This window comes from Neofelis nebulosa, chromosome 2, assembly GCF_028018385.1.
Source record: "Neofelis nebulosa isolate mNeoNeb1 chromosome 2, mNeoNeb1.pri, whole genome shotgun sequence".
Classification (NCBI taxonomy): domain Eukaryota; kingdom Metazoa; phylum Chordata; class Mammalia; order Carnivora; family Felidae; genus Neofelis; species Neofelis nebulosa.
This window is the reverse complement of record NC_080783.1, coordinates 85,753,986-85,767,224: the sequence shown is the minus strand read 5'-3', so window position 1 is coordinate 85,767,224 and position 13,239 is coordinate 85,753,986. Positions and strand designations below refer to the sequence as shown.

At 37.1% G+C, this 13,239-nt stretch overlaps 1 long non-coding RNA gene across 1 annotated transcript in view; it reads right to left on the bottom strand.

Annotated features, from left to right (window-relative positions):
- The window catches only part of LOC131493045 (uncharacterized), a 91,449-nt gene extending 80,363 nt beyond the window's left edge, over positions 1-11,086 (bottom strand). Inside the window, exons 1-2 of the long non-coding RNA XR_009252426.1 lie at positions 10,871-11,086; positions 3,029-3,121 (exon numbers count right to left, since the gene is read on the bottom strand). This is a non-coding gene — a long non-coding RNA (uncharacterized LOC131493045). The remainder of the gene's footprint in view (positions 1-3,028; positions 3,122-10,870) is intronic.
- Positions 11,087-13,239: the final 2,153 nt, after the last annotated feature.

Below are 13,239 nucleotides of genomic sequence, written 5' to 3'. Positions count from 1 at the left end.
TGGTTTAATACAGCTGTTCTCCTCACTGACTGAAAACTGGGATCACCTGAGGCGTTTTAAAACTATCCAAACCTAAGCCCTGCCCTAGTCATCCGTATTTCATTTTGTGAGTTCTCCAGGTAATCGTAATGTGCAGGCAAAGCTGAGGGCCACTAGTTGAAGCATATGGGTGTACTGCACTTAGCAAAAAATGGTGGGTGGGGAGATGGAGGGAATAAAAACTGTTAGACTTAAGAAGCACTGTTATGGAGGTTTTATTATGAATTATAAGTACTTTGAATCTGCTTTTGTTATTATTGTTTTACTCTCTTCTCAACTCCCAAAGCTTGTAAAGACATAGGGGAAGGTAGATATTAATTCTGATGCTAGTTTCCACCAAGCAATTCAGCAGTGCCTGTAGCCTGCAGTGAGAAGAAACGAAGACACATTCTTCAAGGATCCCAGGCTGAAATGAAATACAGTCTCTGTTCTTTGAAAAGAAATAGTACAGCTTACCAAGTCCTTTTACCCTATAAATTACAGTGTGTGGCCAATCCCAATTAATGAATGTTCAATATTCAAAAACATGTTTTGGGGAGAATATCCTAAAATTTCAGAATTCTTTTCTTTTTTCTTTTCTTTCTTCTTCTTCTTCTTTTTTTTTCTTTTTTTTTTTTACTTGAGAGAGAGAGAGAGAGAGTGCATAAGCAGGGGAGAGGGGCAGAGGGTGAGAGAGAGAATCCAAAGCAGGCTCTACTCTCAGCACAGAGCCTGGCACAGGGCTTGATCCCACGACCGTGGGATCATGAGCTGAGCTAAAACCAATAGTCAGATGCTCAACCAACTGAGCCACCCAGGAATCCCCAGAATTCTTTTGTTGAATGTAATATGTCAAATTAATTCAAATTAATTTTAAAAGAAAAGAAAAAGATAGCTAAGGTGATTAATAAATCAAGTAATCATTGCAAACTGAAAGCAAGTTTTTGCAAGTTTTGCAAGTTTTGAAACTCAAGGGGACATATTTTGAAAGGGATCATAATTCACTTATGGTAGACCTTTCTATTTTAACTACCTATATGCAATCATTAAGGGCAGGCTTTCAAATGAGGTGTGTCCTCGGTGAGTCCTCATTTGGGCTGTTCTCATGGAAGATGAATGTTCTAACACTTTCCTTCAGTGTGAGCATTCATGGTTCTATGTCTGTTGTTTAGAGCTGTTGTTAGAACCATAGACATAGAAATCCTTGAAGCCGTTGAATAAGAAGAAATTAGATATTGTAGTTAAGATTGTTAAGATAAATTTTGAATTAAGTTTGTGGTTCAAATGCTACCATGAAACAAAAATGTGAAGTTGTTTTCCAAAAGGTATATCTTCTGTAGGTCTGGAGAATTCGATAAATAAACTCATAAGTAGATACAAGCAATAGAAAAAATTTAAGTTTTAATATTTATGGCATGGGGGTTGTGGGAATATTTCCAAAGTAAATAATATATTTAAGATTAGTTAATGATAAACATTCTGCCATTCATCTCTCATCGAATTGGTATAATTCTTTTGTCCTATTTTTGGAGAAAATTTGCCAGTGGTTTCTCCATGGCAGCTGACAGGGCTTTAAAGTTAGAGAACCTTTGGCGTGTGTGTGTGTGTGTGTGTGTGTGTGTGTGTGTGTGTGTGTGAATTATCTGTTATTTATGCAAGGTATTTTGTCTTCCCTCTAAGCAGTCTTTTCTCCTTATCTTACGCTCTTTGGGGTAACCTGAACATCTATCGGTGCAATAGCACTATTTTAATCCAACTAAAATCTGAGGGAGAATGACATTCTTTTTGGCTTTTGTCTGAACTTGATTTTGAGGTTTCTGTTTAATGAGAATACACTTTTTAAGTTTTAAAGCAAGGAAATACTGTTGTGTATATTTTGCGTTAAATGCCAAAAATCCTTTATATAGGTCATAGATGAAGCCTGAGTGTAGGCCATTAGTTAATAAGCAATCATATTTATACTGTATATCATTTATTTATAATACATGAATGTTTTATGTTGTGTAAAGATACTATAGCTGCTTCCTGGTTCATCTCTATGATGAAATTTCCTGCATAGTATTGTAGAGTATGGAGTGTGACACAAGTCAAATGAGTAGGAACAGTGATCAATTCACGACTGCTATCCCACCTCAACCCACTTATGATATTATTTCTCTTCATGGAACTCCTCATATCCCATTAAATAATTAAAGAGAAGGGTTGATTTATTTTGCTTTCCTATACCTATAATGACCTTGAAAGAGGAAGGCAAGAAGGGAAACAGAATGTTGATCCTGTTAATAACTACATGCAGTCTTTGACCGTGGTTTGCTCGAGCAAGAAAAGAGAGCTCAATTGTCTTCTTCCTTAGCAGGCCCCTTGGGGTGGGGAGAGCACTCCAGTTTGGACCGAAAAAAGCATCCCTTTGTTCTCAGCAGGTGCCAGATTGTTTTTGACATATCGCCCATGTATATGTTCGCAGGTGCACGTGTGTATGTCACATATAGAGAAGTTTCCTTTATAGAGAAACCAAATACCAGGTAAACCTTGAAAGGAAAATCAGATCATGCTACTCTGTGGGGTAAAATCAGTATTCTTTCTTTCAAAGGACCATAAGTGCATACATCCTAACTGTCTCATAGTATTCTAGCATTGAGAATCTTCCCAAGATTCTGTATCATTGACTACTTTATATATTATTTTTATATTATACAACAATCTAAAAATAAATTCACAATATACTGTGAATATTGATAACAAGTCTTATATTTTGTGTCATACCACTTGGTTCCAACGGTTGTGAAATGCTTGTAAACGTTTGTTTTGTTTTTTTTTTCCTCCTCAAAAATTTACCACTCTATCATGTTTGGGTAAAATGTCATTTTTGCTTTGATTTGGTTTTGTGTAAAATGAGATGTTACCCACTCAGGGCAATCAGGGTCTAAAGTTTTACCTCCTCTCTGAAGCTTTGCTAGATATTGCTTATTCATTCACTTATTCATGTAACAGGTACACGTTAAATACTCACAAGTGAACTCTGTCCTTTCCCAGTAGAAAACCTCTACTGAACTTCTACTCCTGATGTTTATAGTCACTCTTGCTTCTTCTATAAACAAAAGCTCTGGAAAAAGCAAGCAAACAGATAAACAAACAAACAGTAGCTCCAACATTTATACTATTATTATAGTATTGCTGTCTTTCCCTAACCCACATTAATTTTGTTAAATTGCTTCTTTGTTTTTCATTTATTTTTCATTTCTATATTTTTTGTTGAAGTATAGATGCTAGGCAATATTACACTACTTTCAGGTGTACAACATAGTGATTCCACAAGTCTGTATGTAATGCTATACTTACCACAAATGTAGCTACCATCTGTCACCACACGACACTATTACAATACATTGACTATATTCCCTATGCTGTACCTTTTATTCCCATGAATTATTCATTCCATAACTGAAAGTCTGTAACTTCCACTCTTCTTCACCTATTTGCCCATCCCCCACCCCTTCCTCTCTATCAACCATCAGCTTGTTCTCGATATTTATAGGTCTGATTCTGCCCTTGATTTGTTTTTGTTTTTCGATTTCACATGTAAGTAAAATCATATGGTATTTGTCTTTCTTTGTCTGTCTTCTTTCACTTAGCATAATACCCTCTGGTTCCATCCATGTTGTTGCAAATGGCAAGATTTCATTCTTTGTTATGGCAGAGTAATATTCCATTGTCGGTATATACCACCTCTTCTTTATTCACTCATCTATCAGTGGACACTTGGGTTGCTTTTACGTCGCTTCTTTGGACGTCTACCACAGTGTTAACACACACCTCTCAGATGTTCGTGGAATAGGAGGTCCTTCATAAAGCCTTAGGTCTCTACTATGCTCTGTTATTATGATTATTCCTCATTGGAAAGTAGACCCAGAAACTCATAATGATGGAAACCTCCTGCACTCATCTCCTGGGGCTGCTGTAACAGAGTAGCACAAATGGGAAGGGTGTGGGGGCTTCAACAACAGAAATTTATCATGCCACAGTTCTGAAGGCTGGAAGTCTGAGATCAAGGCACTGTCAGGGTTTGTTCCTTTTGAGAGCTGTCAGGAAGAATCTGTCCCATGGCTTTCCCCTAGCTTCTGGTGGCTTATTGGCAATCTCTGACATTTCTTGGCTTAAAGACACATCACCTCTATCTGTGCTGTCATGTTCACATGACATTCTGTGTGTGCATCTGTGTGTGTGTGTGTGTGTGTGTGTGTGTGTGTGTGTCTATGCCCAAACTTCCCCTTTTTATAAAGACACTAGTCACATCAGGTTAGGAACCCACTCTACTCCAGTATGGTCTAAACATAACTAATTACATCTGCAATGATCCTGTTTCCAAATAAGGCTACATTCTGAGGCACTGGAGGTTCGAATTTCAAAATATGAACTTTGAGGGGCACACAATTCAGCCTATCACACCTTCTTATCGACTGCAAATTGTAGAAAATTAGAGGAGGGGCAGATTTACAAAATGACCTCTGTGTGTTTGTTCTTCACCACCTCTTCCCAGTCTTCTTGTAAACCCTACTGTGTCTGGTCAAGGCCTACATTTTCTCACAATTTTGAAGAGAAGCAAAAGAATATATACTCCATTAGGAAGGAAGGTGACTGGAGATTGTGTTCTGTTCAAGGAGAATGAACGCAGCTTGGGACACATGCTAACATCTCTATAGATGTGTTACTTTTGATCTTAAGTGCTTTAATGAAAAAAATTCTGATGGATAGAATTTTTATTGTTTATATCATAAAAGTATACATTCATGGTTACATATATAAGCTTGCATAAATGTGGTAGTATTATGCACATGCCATGCTTATTATGTTATTATTTTTGCCTGATTTGTATGATCCTAGAAGCCGTATGGTGAGGAGGGGACTTAGGAATGTAGGGTTGCTTCTCTGCCTTAGTAGGTTCATAGCTCTTTGGAGTTACTTATTGAGACACCCAAAATGACTCCAAAGAATTACTACTTGTGTTCATCTTTACGTGAAAACTGGATTATTCTGGGTTTTGGCATCCCATCAGGTTTTGGGTATTTGTCTTTATTTACTTCCTTGTGGATTCAACACTATAAGTAACAATTCAATAAAAATTTACCTTTATTTCAATTTTATAGATACTTGTATCTCCACTGCCTCCAGTAACAGCTGATCATGTTAGTACCAGGTGATTATGAAAAGATATTCTCCAAAAATGTTAAAATAATTTTACATAACTGTTTTCTAGTGTGAACTTCGTGTATTGTCATTGATTGCTTGTGTGTGTGTGTATGTGTGTGTGTGTTTGTGTGTGTGTGCATATGTGAGAGAGAGAGAGAGAGAGAAGATGAGAGAGAAATTAAGTTTACATGCCATTTACTGAGAATTACTGAAGCCACAAAGAAGGATGCTTCTCTATGGATTTTTTTTGTTTTCTTTTGTACATATCTAAATTCAGTACATTTGGCGATTTTGCATGACTCTGTGTCCACCCAGGAGTAAAAAAATATCTAGCTCTTACAGTGTTTATCCTTTTCATAACATTTGCATTAAAAAGGGGGGCACACTGGACTCACATGAATGGAGTTACAGTATAAGGGATTGTTTCTTGCATTGCAATAAACTGATGGTTGAAATCTGTCTGACTGGAAACATTTCAATGGAAAATAAGGCTGCAAGTTTCTGAAAACAATTCCACCGTACACAATGCTTGGCGGGTAACAATGATTGTGTTAGGTGAAGATCTTAGAAAATGTGTGTGTGTGTCTGCAAGCAGTTGGATAGTTCTTTTCCAATTCTCCCAGACAGATTGGCTTCACTACATTTTTACAGTTTGACTGATTTTTTTTTTTTTTTCAAGATAAGATACCACCAGTCTAATACCTTTTCTGGCAGTGAGCAATGAATGTCTTCTCAATAGTTTTGGAGTCTGTCTTATTGTTGTATCTTATAAATGGTATTAACATGGAGTATAAGAACTAAGAGAGAACTAGGGAATACATTTTGTAATATTTCACAAGGTCTTCTGGAAGCTTAAGAAAGCTAAGAAAATACTCTTGTAAAACTTGTCCCCTGACCCAAAACTTCCGATCCCCATCCCAGTAGGTTAAACCACAGATTCTGAACTAAGCCTGAGGTTTCTCATTTTATTTTCAGCTTTTAAGATTTGCATAGTTAAATCTTTGATACGAACAATGAAAGGATAGAATGTAAGCTTCTTTAAGGAACATGTGCTCTGGGTTTCTTTCTTTGTTTGCTAAATTTATATAGCACCTTTGACCTAAGGTCTAGGACACTTTCTTAGGTCAGCTCCATCCCCACCTTTTTAAAATTGATCACTTGAGATGTAATCTGTGAATCACCCCAGCAACTCCCTCTGAGCTCCCACTGGCATCACGCACTCACTGGCTGCTCATGTCAGAACCACAGAAAACCACAGCATGTCAGATCTATGCAACGCCAGCTCTCCGCGGAGAAAGACATTCGTCAATGTCTTATTGCGACCGATGCCCTCTTTGGGAATTTTTGTTGTAAAATGATGGCCAGGAGACTAATAAAAAAAAAATCTACACAACTACAAAAAGGTGCAATTGGTTATTATTTTTGCCCCTGTTTATTTCCATCAAAAAATGAGTATCTTAACAGAAAATGTGCATTGTGTTACTTCTTTAATACTCCTGTTAGAAGCCACACAAATCTTCAAGAAGAGACCCGATCCAGTTGAAAGCAAGTAAGAAGAGACAAATCAGGGGTCTGGGAAAGGAGAGTGATGGCCAAGTCAGAGCAGGTTTACTTCTCAGGGCAAAGCTACTTTTCTGATGAGTAAGCTTTTCTCCCAAGCCCCTCGGTTTCAAAAAAGGAAGGATGATGGAAACTGCCTTGGTTAATTGTCAGCTCACACCTTTCTTTAATGAGTTTCCTAGAAGTTTATGGTTAGGTTACCCTGGTGACTCAGGTAGGGTTTCCGTCAACTCCAGCTGAGGCTGTCAGAATAGGAAAATGGGGGTCCATTTTCTGATTAATGAAAATAATAATTATGTACAGATGAAAGCAAAGAGAGAAAGCAAAGAGCTTCCATGTTACTTTAAACAAAGAAGAGTTAAGGCCTTATCTTAACTATGCATTGGCACCGCAATGCGAAATGGTCATGCAAAATTAATTTTTAATGTGTTCAATTTATATTAAAAATTTCTGCAAGTGTGTGAATTTTTTTTCCAAGGCTGGAGTGCTACTTCATTTACAATATTCCCTGAAGGTGTTTTTTTTTAAAGAGACTCTTAAACTGAAGCCATTTTAAGGGTTTTATGAGACATTATGTGAGCTTTCATATGCAAGTTAGTCGTTAAGTACCAGATATTATATTCTGTAATATGCTTAAGTGATATTAGAGGCTGTATATAGCCTGCAGTAATGGCTATTGCTGCTTTTTTAATTTATCAAGAAAATGTTGCTTAAATAAGGAGCAAATCAATGCTGGGTTGTACAAAATATAAATGTAAGGAAGTAACGGTATTTTTTTTATATACTTGCTTCTTCCAGCTTCACTGAAAGGGAAAAATACAACCTACTTTCAGGACGTACACTGACAGAAATTGTCAAAAAATAAAATCAAATAGCATATTTAGAATTAGAAAGCTGCTAAGAATACATAGAATGACACTGAACAACGGAGATCCACTGCGACTCCACTGGTTCATGATGGATATAAAGATGAATTTTATGCCCTTGATAATTGTTTTTTGTATGCTTTCTGGCATTCAGACAAAGTAAAATCTCTTACTTGGATTTAAACCAGTTAAGGCTTTGACTATTCTGCCTACAAAGGGAAATATTTGTATTAAGCTGGATTCATTGGTCAAGCTTTGAAAAGCATGGATAAAGCCCCCACCTGGTGAGCAAAATTGACTTAAAAAAAATTAAAGACAGATTCTTGGGCAAGGCTCCTCCCACTCTGCATCCCAACCACCACCACCGCCACCACCTATTTTAGAATGTTGATAATTCTGTGGATGTTGGTTTACACAGTCTTTTAACGTGGTCCTAAATGGAAGTTTTTGTTTGTCAAGAAATATGACATGACCTGTTATTGACAAGCTATCTATTGTATCCAAGGGATTATCATTACGGAAACACAGAAGCTGGGCTTAAAAATAAATCACATCTCACTCAAATGAAATAAAGACTCTCAAAATAGTGAATAACCCTAAGTAAAACAAAGATTCTCTCAACCTGGCAGTGTGAAACGTATGTTATACTTACATTTTCATATTAAAAGCAAATGATTCCTTAGTTGAGATTATTCCCTTGAACATCTCTCCCCTTTATGGGCATTCTCAACACACTTATATATATCTTTTGGGTTTCTTAAATAGTATCTTAAATATCATCAATGTGCCGTGGAAATTTCACACTTTAAACAACTCACATTACTCAGAATACCAAAAAAAGAAAAGAAAAGAAAGTTCAATTGAGTTTTTCTTGACACTGTATTTTGTGAGACAAATAACAAAATAACAAGCCGATATACAAAACAGCTTTTGGAGAATATTGTAGGCTCAGTGTATGTTTTGTTCTACCATATCTAAAATATAGGTTAATGATTATTTATTAATTTTTACTTTCATTCCACAAACGTTTACCAAGCCCCAACTGCACTTACATAATGTTCTAAGAGCCCCTAAGCTTCCTTTAAAATCATCAACTAAAAGAGTACATTATATTCTCTATAATTTCAATGATCACTGTATTTTTAGTTTCCTAATTCTTAAAGAATGATAATAAAACTCTTTTATATGAGAGATAACTATCAAATAATCAGCATGTTTGTTTTTATTAGAGCACTCCACAGCCAACACTTTCTTGAGTTTTCTGCTGCCTTTTCAATCTTGGGATTAATCTCATTTAAATTTACTAACTATTCTTATTATCTTTTTTTTTTCTTAATGTCAACATGGGCAGGCAGAGTTTTCTATTTGCAGCCCCCTCAAGCTATAAAACCTTTCCTTGTATTTGCAAGTTCCCAGGTCCCCCTGGGCTCCAGGAAAGCCAAAGCTGCGTATTTGAAAGAAAGACAATCTTCCAGCTCAGCCCTCTGCCTTCCTTGGCCCAGCTGCAGATCTCCTTCGTTCTCCACTTTGCATTATGATTAAATACATTTAAAATCAAAATCATCTTTTCCACTCGCCTTCCCTCTCCCAGCTGCTGATTCCCACCCGATCCTTCTTCTGGAGTCAGAATTAATACGAATATTTAAAATCAAAATCATCTTCTGTTTCCTTGCCCTAGCCTAGCAGCTGCACATTTCTGCCCCCGGTACTGTTCTCAGTCTGTGGCTCCCCGAAATGTTTCTCAGAAAAATAATGTGAAGTTGGCTTTTCCTGCCAGAAAGCCTAGCTTTCATGGCCCTCATTTTAACCTGTTTTCTTTTATAAGGGTGGTGAACATGATCTTGCCAGAAGTGAAGTGTGTCAAATTGTGGGTGTGGTACGTCAGGGGTAAGCTTGATTTATATTAATTAATAATAGTATAGCATGGCGTGGGGACTGTCTGTGCCATTCATTCTTACAGAACATATTCAAACACATATGTACGCCCTGTCCGTTTGTGACCAATGCAGGAAAATAAAATGGAATAGAGCTTAGCTCTACCAGATCTTAAAATAAACATGCAGGAGAAATAAGCAAATAAAGTTTTTTGGCAGAGAGTTTATTTATTTAGCAACAGTGATGTAGTTGCTTACACTTTCTACAAATGTTTTATCTCTTTTTCCGTAGCACCTGTCCCTGAGTGAATAGAACCACATCTGTCTCATCTTGGCATAAGAAGTACACATCTACATCTGTGAGTGATGACTCCATTTTTGAAGGAAACAGTGTATACTTTTGCACTCCTGCAGTCTGGTTTTATATATATATATATATATATATATATATATATATATATATATATTGCACAATGGATTTTGTGTCTTGTAGGAAAGCTTCTAAATAGTGAATAGGGATTTTGGAACTGGTACAAAAATATTGAATTTGCAATTTAGGAAAGCTACGAATTTTACCTATATCTGGGTATGCATGTTGTACATGTAAATGTATATGTTATCAGATTAGCACAAAATATCAGATAAAGAATTCACTTAGTAGAAGATAGAATGTAGAAAAGAAAATACTTTAGCAAACACTTCAGTATTTTACAAGCTCATAAGATGTCAATGGTTTGCACATTGCTTCAGAAATATTTTCTGACAGAAAAAGATTAATTTTAGGTAGGGAAGAATTCAGGGTCTTAATTGATACCAATTAGAGTTACTGATTGTGATAATTTAGGGCATTTTGTATTTCGCACACTTCAATTTTAATACAAATATCCAATCTCTATGCAGAATCCTCTAATAATTAATGGAAGGGTTGAGAGGAGGTGGAGGGATTTCGGAAGCCGTATCTTCAGACAGAGCCAAAGCAAAAATTACAGTTCGGAAGACGCACTTTCTTTCCCCCAAACCTACCCTCATTGCTGTGGTCTCTATGTGAAACCACAAATGTGGCTTTCACCCTTTCTCTCTTTCTCTCTCTCTCTCTCTCTTTTCTCTCTTTTCCCCAAATCCGCTCTGATCTCCTAGTCCTAGTTCATTTCATTCCATGCAATTTGCCATCATTTCTTTTCTGGATTCGGCCGAAGCTTCAAAATTGACCTCTAAGCCTCAAGATTACCTTCTCTCCAACCTCTGCTCTCACTGCGCCCAGAAAGAACATTACAGAACTTTATCTCTGGGAATGAATTTCCCTGCTTAAAACGGTCCATTGGCTCGCCATTGCCCTCATGAGAAAGCCCAAACCCAAACTCTCACCTGGGTTTAGAAGATTCTGGAATAGTCTTTGCGAGGCGCCGGCAGCCTGGCCTCTATCCACTTCTCTCTGCCTTTCCCCACCCACCACTACTACCTCGAGCCATTGCTGAATTATTTTCACTTGCGAAAACCCTTCCCGTGTTTTTCTCTCTTCCTCCTCCTCCTCCTCACCTTTGAGCTTTTTCTTACATGTTACTCCTTGAATCTGCAACACTGTCTCCTTCTACCCCTTCCCTGCCAGCCCCCCACGTTACTTTTCTGAGCAAAATCACAAGGGGATGGGCGGAGCTCTGTAACACTTGGGAAGTCCGCGCGTGCAGGAATTATGAACTCAAACTTCATGAACTTCCCAGTTTTGTAGTTTTGGTGGATACGCACTTACTGTGTACACAACACTGACTTAGGCACTGTGAGACTACTGTTAAAACACCCCCGAAGTTTGATGATGCACTTAGGAAAATCTGATATAGGCAGAGCATGCTCATATACAAAATAGAAATGACACAGGAAGATGTACAGGAAACAAATTATTTTGCTGTTTGGCCAAGAGTTAAGTTAAAATTTGTTTGACATCTTATTATACTTTGATATGCCATTACCTGCCCCACCAAAGAAAACAGCCAGGTTTTTTAAATAATGCTGATATAATGATTTGAGTCTTTTAAAGATAATCCTTTAGGTGATTCCATAATCTCCCTTGTTACCATTTCCCTAAATTTCCCGGGTCCCACATTTTTTGAATCTCAGCTTTATTCCCTTCTGCTTCTCTGGAAGTCTATTTGTTTTTTCTTGATCACTTCACGGGGAGAAGCAAGAACAGCTGCGCTCCTAGGCTGCGTCTGTTCATTTCACTAGAGTCCTGTATCGCACCTACCTTTCAAATAGCATTAGGTTCGTGAAGGAAAAACTGAGTCTGCAAACTTCACTGGGTTTTGTTTTTATTTCAAGCACGCTGCTTGACCCAGAGCGGTCGCTGCGCTGCTGCATCACCATCTATCTCCTAACATTCCCTGAAAACCCCTCATTGCTTTTCGGTCTATACCTTGCTTTGTATCTTGAGTTGGACATGCCTCGGGGCTGCCGCAGCGCTGACCATTGGCACACACGTTTCTAAATACTTTTTTTTTCTCCCTTTCATCTGAAGGCGAGAAGAGCAAGCTGCATAATTTACAATCACTTCCTGGGTGGCCACACCTTCCCCTCTCTCCTGTCTGGCCTCACCCAGCTGCCATCTGTTCTCCTAAGCACCCCAGGCCCTCCTGTGTTTGACAATGAACTGCAGTGTTACTCGCAGAATGAGCTGTGATAGAAATCGGAAATTCTTTCTCCATCCATAGTGTGTCCAATTTCCTGTGTTTTGTTGGTTGTGGCCAGTTTGTATATATAGGTACACTTCTAAGTTTCCTTTTGCTTAGTTTTATTCCAAAAGAAAAAAAAAAAGACTTTTTAAAAATCAACCAAGATGGTTATTTAATGTGTATTATTTATTGATAGGACTCTGGATATTAGATAAAAATAAAGGCAGGCGGTTTTTAAAAACTGCCAAGACAATAAAAGGAGTTGTTTCAATCTAGTGGGAAAAATTATAAGTTTGGGGAAACTTTCAAAATATGTTACTCCATCACTCTCAATGGAGTGAGAGTCAATGGAGTCTGGATTTAGATGCTTTAAAGACACATGTTAAAAAGAATATAGGTGAGAAGGATTTTTATCTATTGGATATGCTTTCTCTTCCTAATTTTAGACATGCCTATCATTTACAAATTCCCCAAATTTGATTTGATTTGATTCCTGCTGTTTGGTTTGGAGTTAGCATTATTATCTAGACAAAAAAATCTTCAATAAAATACTTAATAATGAACAATGAGCACTTAAAAGTTGCAGTAGATACTTTGGGTCAAGTCTTTCATACTCAACATAATTTACTTCTAAGGGGAAAAGCAGCATAGTGCATATAAGTACCACATATACATGTTCCTAATTAGTGATTTTTAACCTCAAAACATTGATTTCAATGGACTCAAATTTACTCTATACTCAAACCACAGAATTGATCCATCAATTTTTTTTGAAAAAAATCTTGTATTTCTTGAATGCTTCACTATGTTTTTCCTTTTATGGCACTTCAGATAACCAGTAAAAATTTAGAATGATTTGCATTCAAATTCTGGATTGAGGAATATAGTAAGAAATAATCTTAGGCCCATTGTGTGTGTGTGTGTGTGTGTGTGTGTGTGTTTCTTTTTCAGTTTCAGCTAAGTTGTGCTTTTGAAATGTTGAATGTGTATTTACGTTAGTTGTCTGTAACTTAAGGAAAGGAAATGGTAAAGAACAGGAAAAATTAAAATCAGGGCTATATTAGTTAAGGC